This window comes from Bison bison, unplaced genomic scaffold, assembly GCF_000754665.1.
Source record: "Bison bison bison isolate TAMUID 2011002044 unplaced genomic scaffold, Bison_UMD1.0 scf7180017864205, whole genome shotgun sequence".
Taxonomy (NCBI): domain Eukaryota; kingdom Metazoa; phylum Chordata; class Mammalia; order Artiodactyla; family Bovidae; genus Bison; species Bison bison.
This window is the reverse complement of record NW_011494777.1, coordinates 2,763,540-2,771,451: the sequence shown is the minus strand read 5'-3', so window position 1 is coordinate 2,771,451 and position 7,912 is coordinate 2,763,540.

Below are 7,912 nucleotides of genomic sequence, written 5' to 3'. Positions count from 1 at the left end.
CTCTGCTCTGAAGGGAGAGAAAGCTGGAGAAAAGGCAGGCAGCCCAGAGGGGAAGACATTTGCCAAGGAACAGAGCTGGGCACGAAGCCTGGTGAAGCGGCCCGCCAGACCAGACCTGAATGGAGCGTTTAGGACAGTATGCCTGGGCTGAGTCTCCAGGTACCCGGCCCACAGTGAGAGTATGCACAGAAGTCCTTACCCTCTCAGAGCCTCTGCCTCAGCTCCTGGACGCAGACACTACCTACACACCAGACCCTCTCCCCACTGGGACGCAGCTGCCCACGTCAGTGAAGGAGAAGACGCGATTCTGGTATAAAGGCCTCCCCGCCCTTCCCAGCCCTGACCAAGCAAACCTGCTGCACTCCTGGTGCCCTGGGCCGCACGGCCCTGTTGGGGTGGCAGCCTGCCTTCTCCCTCTGGGCAGCTCGAGAGGACAGTATGCACCTTATTCGGTCTCTCCCAGCACCCAGCACAGAGCCTCAGGGGCAGGCGCACAGGGAATTCTGAGGATGCTCTGGGTCCTTTCTGTTCTCGCCACCTCCCAGAACATCTTCAGAATTCCCTGGTGTGCCTGCTGCTCATCTACCCCAACTTCTATGGGCTCCAACTTTCTCTCTTCTCCCTTTGACCACAGAGAGAGGAGCTTGAATAGCTGACCAAAGGGACCAGTTTCAGGCAAGCCACGTACTTCCTGGGGCCTCAGTTTCCCCTTATAAAAAGGGGGTACTTTGGTAACACCCCATCTACAGGGAGGGTCTTTAGCTGTGAGCTCCCTGGATGGAGCAAGCAGAGAGGGGGAGGATCCTATCACCTTCAGGACGAGCCAGGGCAAGGGGCTCGCAGAGGCTGGGAGATAAAGCATCTGGAATCAGAGGTTCTGAATGGGTGCAGCTTCCACCAGGAGGGGAACTCTGCAGACTCCCCCACCTAGCAACTGCCCACAGTTCTGTTCCTTGACTCCATCCACCCCCGGGCCAGCATCATCCCTACAGTCCCTACCTTCTTCTGGTTCCAACAGAACTTGCTAAGCTGTCAAATGCTCCTCGCCCTCACCTCCCTAGCCTCTGGCTCTGGCTTCCTGGTTGGAAGGGGAGACTAACGAAAAGACCACGTGGGCAATGCACTACTAGATTAAATTCAATACCGAGCAGCACCCGCCAGACTGAAGGCTCCTGACCAGCATCTGGGTCGCAACGTGGCCCCTGCGGGGATTCAGCTGGCATGAGAAACAGACCAGGGGTGGGGCAAGGAGCAGCTGAGTCATCAAAACCCAGAAGATTTGAGCAGTCATCTGGTCCATCCCCCTACCTGGCTCAAATCCCTCTGCAACACATCACATCAGCAGTCACCCAGACACCTCCTGGAGCTGCTCCAATGTGGGCGACCTCGTTTTTCCTGGGGTTCTCTACTCTGTGGTTGCAATTTGTTAGAAAGATAAGCTCAAGACTGCCTCACTTTAACCTCTATTCAGCCCAATTCATTCATTCATTCAGCAATTACGTGCAGATCACCAGGCACCATCTGAACCACCAGGAAAGCCAAAAAACAAAAGAAAAGAAGACATACAGATGGCCAACAGGCACATGAAAAGACGCTTAGCATCACTAAGTACTTCTCCAGGCGAGAATACTGGAGTGGGTAGCCATTTCCTCCTCCAGAGGATCTTCCTGTCCCAGGGATCTAACGGCGGATTCTTCGATGCTTTCTAATTGTGGTGCTGGAGAAGACTCTTGAGAGTCCCTTGGACTGTAAGAAGATCAAATCAGTCAACCCTAAAGGAAATTAACCCTGAATATTCATTGGATGGACTGATGCTGAAGCTGAAGCTCCAATACTTAGGCCACCTGATGTGAAGAGCTGACTCATTAGAAAAGACCCTGATACCAGGAAAGATTGAAGAGGGAGGGTATAGGGAGGGAGGAGGGAGGAGGGTTCAGGATGGGGAACACAGGTATACCTGTGGTGGATTCATTTCGATATTTGGCAAAACTAATACAATATTGTAAAGTTTAAAAATAAAATAAAAGTTAAAAAAAAAAAAGGAAAAATTGAAGGCAAAAGAAGGGGGCAGCAGAAGAAGAGATGGTTAGTCCGCATCATGGACTCAATGAACATGAATCTGAGCAAACTCTAGAAGATAGTGGAGCCTGGCATGCTGCATGCAGTCCATGGGGTCTCAAAGAGTCAGATGCAACTTAGCGACTGAACACCACCACCAGGCATTGGTCCATGATGCCAAGGGTACCATGAGGAACAAGACAGTGCGTCCTGTCCTCACACAAAATATGGTCATTCAGAGACACAAACCAGCAAACAGCCTATATATTCCAGATCCCGGCCGGATATGCATTGGTGGAAACACATAAGAGAGACTCCACTGGGACGTTTTTGTGGGTTACAGGGCTGCAGGTCAAGAAAGGCTTTCTGGGAGAGACATCTCAGCCAGAATTGATCAAACAGTCAGCAAGTCAAACGGTGGTAGGAATGGGGTGGGAAGGGGTCCACACAAGAGTCTTTTGGGGAACCTGTAAGTTGTGGGAGGTGACCTCTGACAGACGAGGGTGGTGACATGCGTGGAGAGGAAGATGTATTTGAGCCCTTGGTATAGACTCCTGGTTTTGTTCCTGGCCTGCCTGGGTCCTGAGGCCTGCCTGCCGCTACCCCGACCCCAGGCTTTGCTCTGGATGGGGCCTCGTACTCCCCAGTCCCCGTGCCTATCACGAGCTGCTCCTCCATCAGGCTGGACAGCTTCTCTCCTCTGGTAGGTCACTGTCCTCAATGGCTGCTGGATGCCCCAAAGCATCACTACTCAGGGCCAGCCCATGGGGAGGTGTCCTACAGGTTTTCTCAAGCCCACCATGAGGGAGTCAGAAATTACACGCTGGTGGCCCTGGTCTTTGTAGCAGGAAGTAAAGAACAGGTCCAGCTCCACAAGAGAGCTCCCAGTCTCATGACCCCACCCCAGGCCTCCTCTTCTCCAAATTTCAAATCATCCATTCTCCACAATTACCAGCCTCTAAAAGAGATTTCAAACGGAAACTGCCAGTTTCATAAGCAAAATATTGTACAGCCCAAAGTGAAGTGCTGAAAGTGTTAGTCACTCAGTTCTGTCTGACTCTTTGCGACCCCATGGACTGTAGCCCACCAGGCTGTTCTGTCCATGGGATTCTCCAGGTAAGAATACTGGAGTGGGTTGCCATTCCCTTCTCCAGGGGATTTTCCTGACCCAGGGATCGAACCCAGGTCTCCTACATTGCAGGCAGATTCTTTACCATAGCCGTAAAAAGGAATGAAGCAATGATCCATGCTACAATGTGGATGAACCTTGAAAATATTATACTAAGTGACATAAGCCTGACACAAAGGCCACAGATTATATGATTCCATTTAAAAGCAACGTCCAGAACAGGCAAATCCATAGAGGCAGGAGGTATTAACAGACTAGTGACCTCCAGGGGCTGGGGGAGCAGGGAATGGGGGAGCAACTGCTGACAGGTGGGGTGTGGGTGTGATTGGGGTGAAGGAATGTTCTGGAACTAGATGGAGAGAATGGCTGTACAACATTGCGAATGCATTTAGTGCCACTGAACTGAGCACTTGAATATGATTAAAATGGTAAATGCTATGCTTTGTGTGTTTTTCCACAATAAACACCCCTACCATCTTTATACTACCCTGTGCTGCCGGGCAGGGCAGCTCCTCGGCCCCTTCCACCAGCTCCAACCCCTGCTTAGATGAGGGAGCTGAGGTTCCACCCCACCCAGGGCTCACGCCCAGCCACCTACACAGCAGATGCAGAGCTGCTTGCACGATGCCCATGATGACCATGGTGACCATGGTGCCCCAGGGTGGCCGTGCTGTGCTGTGGGCGAGCAAGGGGGCCTGGGGACAGGAGAGGGTCACCTGCCCAGCGAAAATCAGAACAAAGATGATGACACAGAGACTCACCTTCTGTGGGTACACACAGGGCCTGACGCCCATGGAGTGGCAGATGTTGGAGAAGCAGGAATCTCCCGTCTCTCCTGTGGTTGGAACTGGGAGCTCCTTTACTGACTGATGGGCTACAGGCAGCCTGAGGACCAGCCAGATGGCAGTGGGAGGCGATGGAGAGAGATGCTCGGAGGCCTGGGGACCTCACTAGACCACAGATGATGGAGGCAGGCAGGAGGCAGATGCAAGCAGGCAGGCCAGGGGCATGTAAGGAGCAGAGTAAGTACACCCACGTGGGAACCACCAGGTGAGCACAGATGGGGGACATCCCACACCCAGGACACACAGAAGGGTTCTCTGGGGCCTGTCGTGGGACAGTGACAGGGAGGTCACGTTATCAGTCTCTGAGTAACAGGAGAAAATAACCAGCGAGCCCTGAAGGCCTTCTCTAGTTTATTCCATCAAACAACAGTTGGAAACGGAGGCTTAGACCCCATGAAGTTTGCTCCATTTGCAGAGGGGCCAGGATCTGAATCCAGATGGTCCTGTTGAGACGCCTGCCCTGCCCCTGTGGTTGGAGCTCAGGGCTTGGGGCAAAAGGCAAGGGGTGGGGATTGACCTGGGAACCAGGTAGAGGACAGGTGGTCTGTGAGGTGGGAGGGTGTATCTCCACCCTTGATGAGCATGGTCACAGAAGGGAGACACAGAAACCAGCCCTCTGCGTGAACTTCCTCCAGGAAACACTGCTGAGACCTGGGCATGGTCCATCTCCTCCTGGGCCGGGGAACCTTGACTTTGGGGAGGAGCTAGTGGTCTGACCTCGGTCGAGGACATCTGACTCCTACCCTAAGGGTCCCACCTATGGACAGCTTCTCTGAACACCAGAGCTAACTTTCAGCTGGCAGACAGTTTCACACCTGCAGCCACGCTGCCCCACCACACAGCAATACCTGCAGATTTCTCCCTGAGACCACTCTTGACCACAGTCCCCTGACCAAGTCAGCTTCCTCTCAAATCAGAGCAAAGGAAGTGCCACGCACAGTCCACAAGACTGGCAGGTACGGTGGCGTTGGCGGTGTCCACTGGCAAGTCTCTGTCTCTAACTCACAGCCCAGAGCCACCACCCACCGCCACGTTTTGAAAACCTACTTTGAAAGAAGCCACCCAGCAGGAAACCACTCATGACTCTCCTCCAAATTTAGGGACCGTGTGGGTTTTTCAACCAGAAGCTGTGGTTCAAAAGCCCGAGTTGCAGGTTTTGAAAGAAGATACAATGCCAACTGTCCAGATTTTGTACCCTGAATAGCCTCCCTCAGACAGTGGAAGACGGCTGTCTGGGGACTTTTGTCGGCTGCTACTCTGCGGAGAGTTGTCCCCTGAATCCTAGAAGGCCTCTCCATCCAGACAGAGCCGGGAGGCGTTCAACCAGTCTGTGCCCCACTTCTCCCATCACAGACGGGTGGGAAGCAGCAGACAGGCCACACAAATCCCGCTCTCCTCCAGGCATGCGGCTCTAGTCGAAGCATTCCACTCTCAGACCCTGCTTCCCCATAAAATACAGAAAAGAACCACTGTCTACATTTGCGCTTTGTGGCTGCCCAGCGTACTTCCTCCCTTATTCTAGAAACATCGCCTTCGCCTTCCTTGCAGGGTCCTACGGGTCCATTCCTTCTGAAATTTACAGGACTGGTCTTGTGACACTGGTCTGACCCATCAACATATTCCATCCCTCTGGCCACAGTGTCCAGTTTGGGGACAGCCACGTGCACCAAGCTCAGTTTCAGGACATTTTGTTGGAAATGCTGAGAAGGGAGGCCTCTCTCTGCTGGGCTCATTTGCAGTGAGGATGACCTCAGCCCGAGGTTGCCTGAGGCCCATTGAGGGAAGAACTCATCAGACTACAGCCAATGGGGTCAGAGAGGAGGATGCAGGAGGAGAAAGACCACATCCCAGAGGCATTGTTCAGGTCCCTGGAGCCAGCTGTGCTCGATGCCAGCCCTCACTCTGCCGCTTTTTGTTACATGAACGGACTGCATTGGGTTTGTGATACTAATACAAAATTGGTGCCTGTGTAATAGGTTTGTTGTGAGACTTGGTTGGATAATATAAGCGAAGCACTTAGTCCAGTGTCTGGCACATAGTAAACCCTCAATAAATAATGATAGCTTTAATGGGGAGCAAATGAGATGATCGATGTGAACACACTCAGGAAAGCATAACCTGTTCTATAAAAGTAAGGTACCTGTGATGTGCTTTCCTGTTCTCCAGTGATCTACACTGCCCATTGAGCCTTTATTGCCCACTCTCTCATTCTCTAAATATTTCATGTGCCCAATTAGACTGTGAGCACCTCGTGGTAGGAACTGAGCTTCATAATCTATTTTAGCCACCGAGAGATCTAACACTGTTGTCATACACGCCGGGTCATGACAGGGCAGTCAACATCACAGGCGTGAGCATCTGAGCCCTTGGCTCCAAATGCTGGCTCTGCTCCCTATGGAGCGGGGTGATCACAGGGGAAGCTAACTTCACCCCTCCAGGTCCCAGTTGTCCGCCACGTAAAGAGCAGCCACTGCCGGTACCCATCTCATTTAGTCATCATGAAGATGAAATTCATTATCGAAGCATGTAAAACAGTGCCTGTCATGTAGTGATCCCTACAAAATGTCTGTTAAGTAAACGCTTCCCAATTATTTTATTATTGTGATTCAAAAGCATTTACTGAATATTCAAAGGATCTTCAACCCTTTCCTTAATACTGTGATGAAGAAGACAAGCCCCTGCCTTTGCTATAATAACAGCTATCATTTTTAAGGGTATACTCTTGGCCTACATCTGTTTTTCCTCATGCTCTAATCATGCACTTTAACGCTGGAAGGAGCCAAATGAGACTTTTCACTTTGCAGATGAGAACAGAGAGGTCCGGAGAGGCTACATGATTTATCCAAGTTGGCATGGCTTGCTGGAAAGAGTGAGGAAGAGAATCTACATCCCCTGACTCCAAACCCATCATGCCCTGCTCACTGTGCCACACTGCCTGAGGAGCTGGTACATGAGCATATGGCCAGAACACATAAACGCAAACAACTGCAGCTGCACAGAGATTCTTTCTCTGTCCTTTAACAAATATTTATTTAGCACTGAAATACGTACAACTGCCAAAAATTAGGGAAATGGACTACAGCAAAGCAGAACCATTTCCCACCCTGTTGTTTTGTAAAACAGGAAGTGTTTTACAGGAAGTGTTTCTCTCATTCGTTTGGCAAATATTTAAGCATTTATGATTTACCAGGCATGGGGAAGAGATCCAGTGTCAACACAAAGAACATAGTTCTTGCCCCAACAGAGCTTAAAATATCATGGATTTGGCTATATCACGAGCGCTGAGTGATGTTTATTGGTGATATGAAAGAATCATTAAAATTACTAGTAAATCAATAGATGGATGGATGGATAGATAGAAGAATGCATGGATGAATGGATAGGTCAACAGGCAGATGGATGGATGGATGGATGAATGGTTGGATAGGTCAATGGATGGATGGATGAATGGATAGATGGATGGATAGGTCAATGGACAGACGGATGAATGGCTGGCTGGCTGGATGGATGGATGGGTGGATGGATAGATGAATAGATGGATGGATGGGTGGTCTTTTCCAAGGTCACACATCTCTGAAGCTTGTGCACAGGACATTGCACAACTATCATCCCTTGATTTATTTCCCCAAAAGATTTGACAAGGAGCATGAGAGCTGAATCAGGAAATTTAGGGGATGAAAGGAACCTAAGACTTCAGTATACCCAACTCCCTAACTTTATAGATCAACATTCAGAAAATGAAGATCATGGCATCTGGTCCCATCACTTCATGAGAAATAGATGGAGAAACAGTGAAAACAGTGTCAGACTTTATTTTCTTGGGCTCCAAAATCACTGCAGATGGTGACTGCTGTCTGAAATTAAAAGACTCTTACTCCTT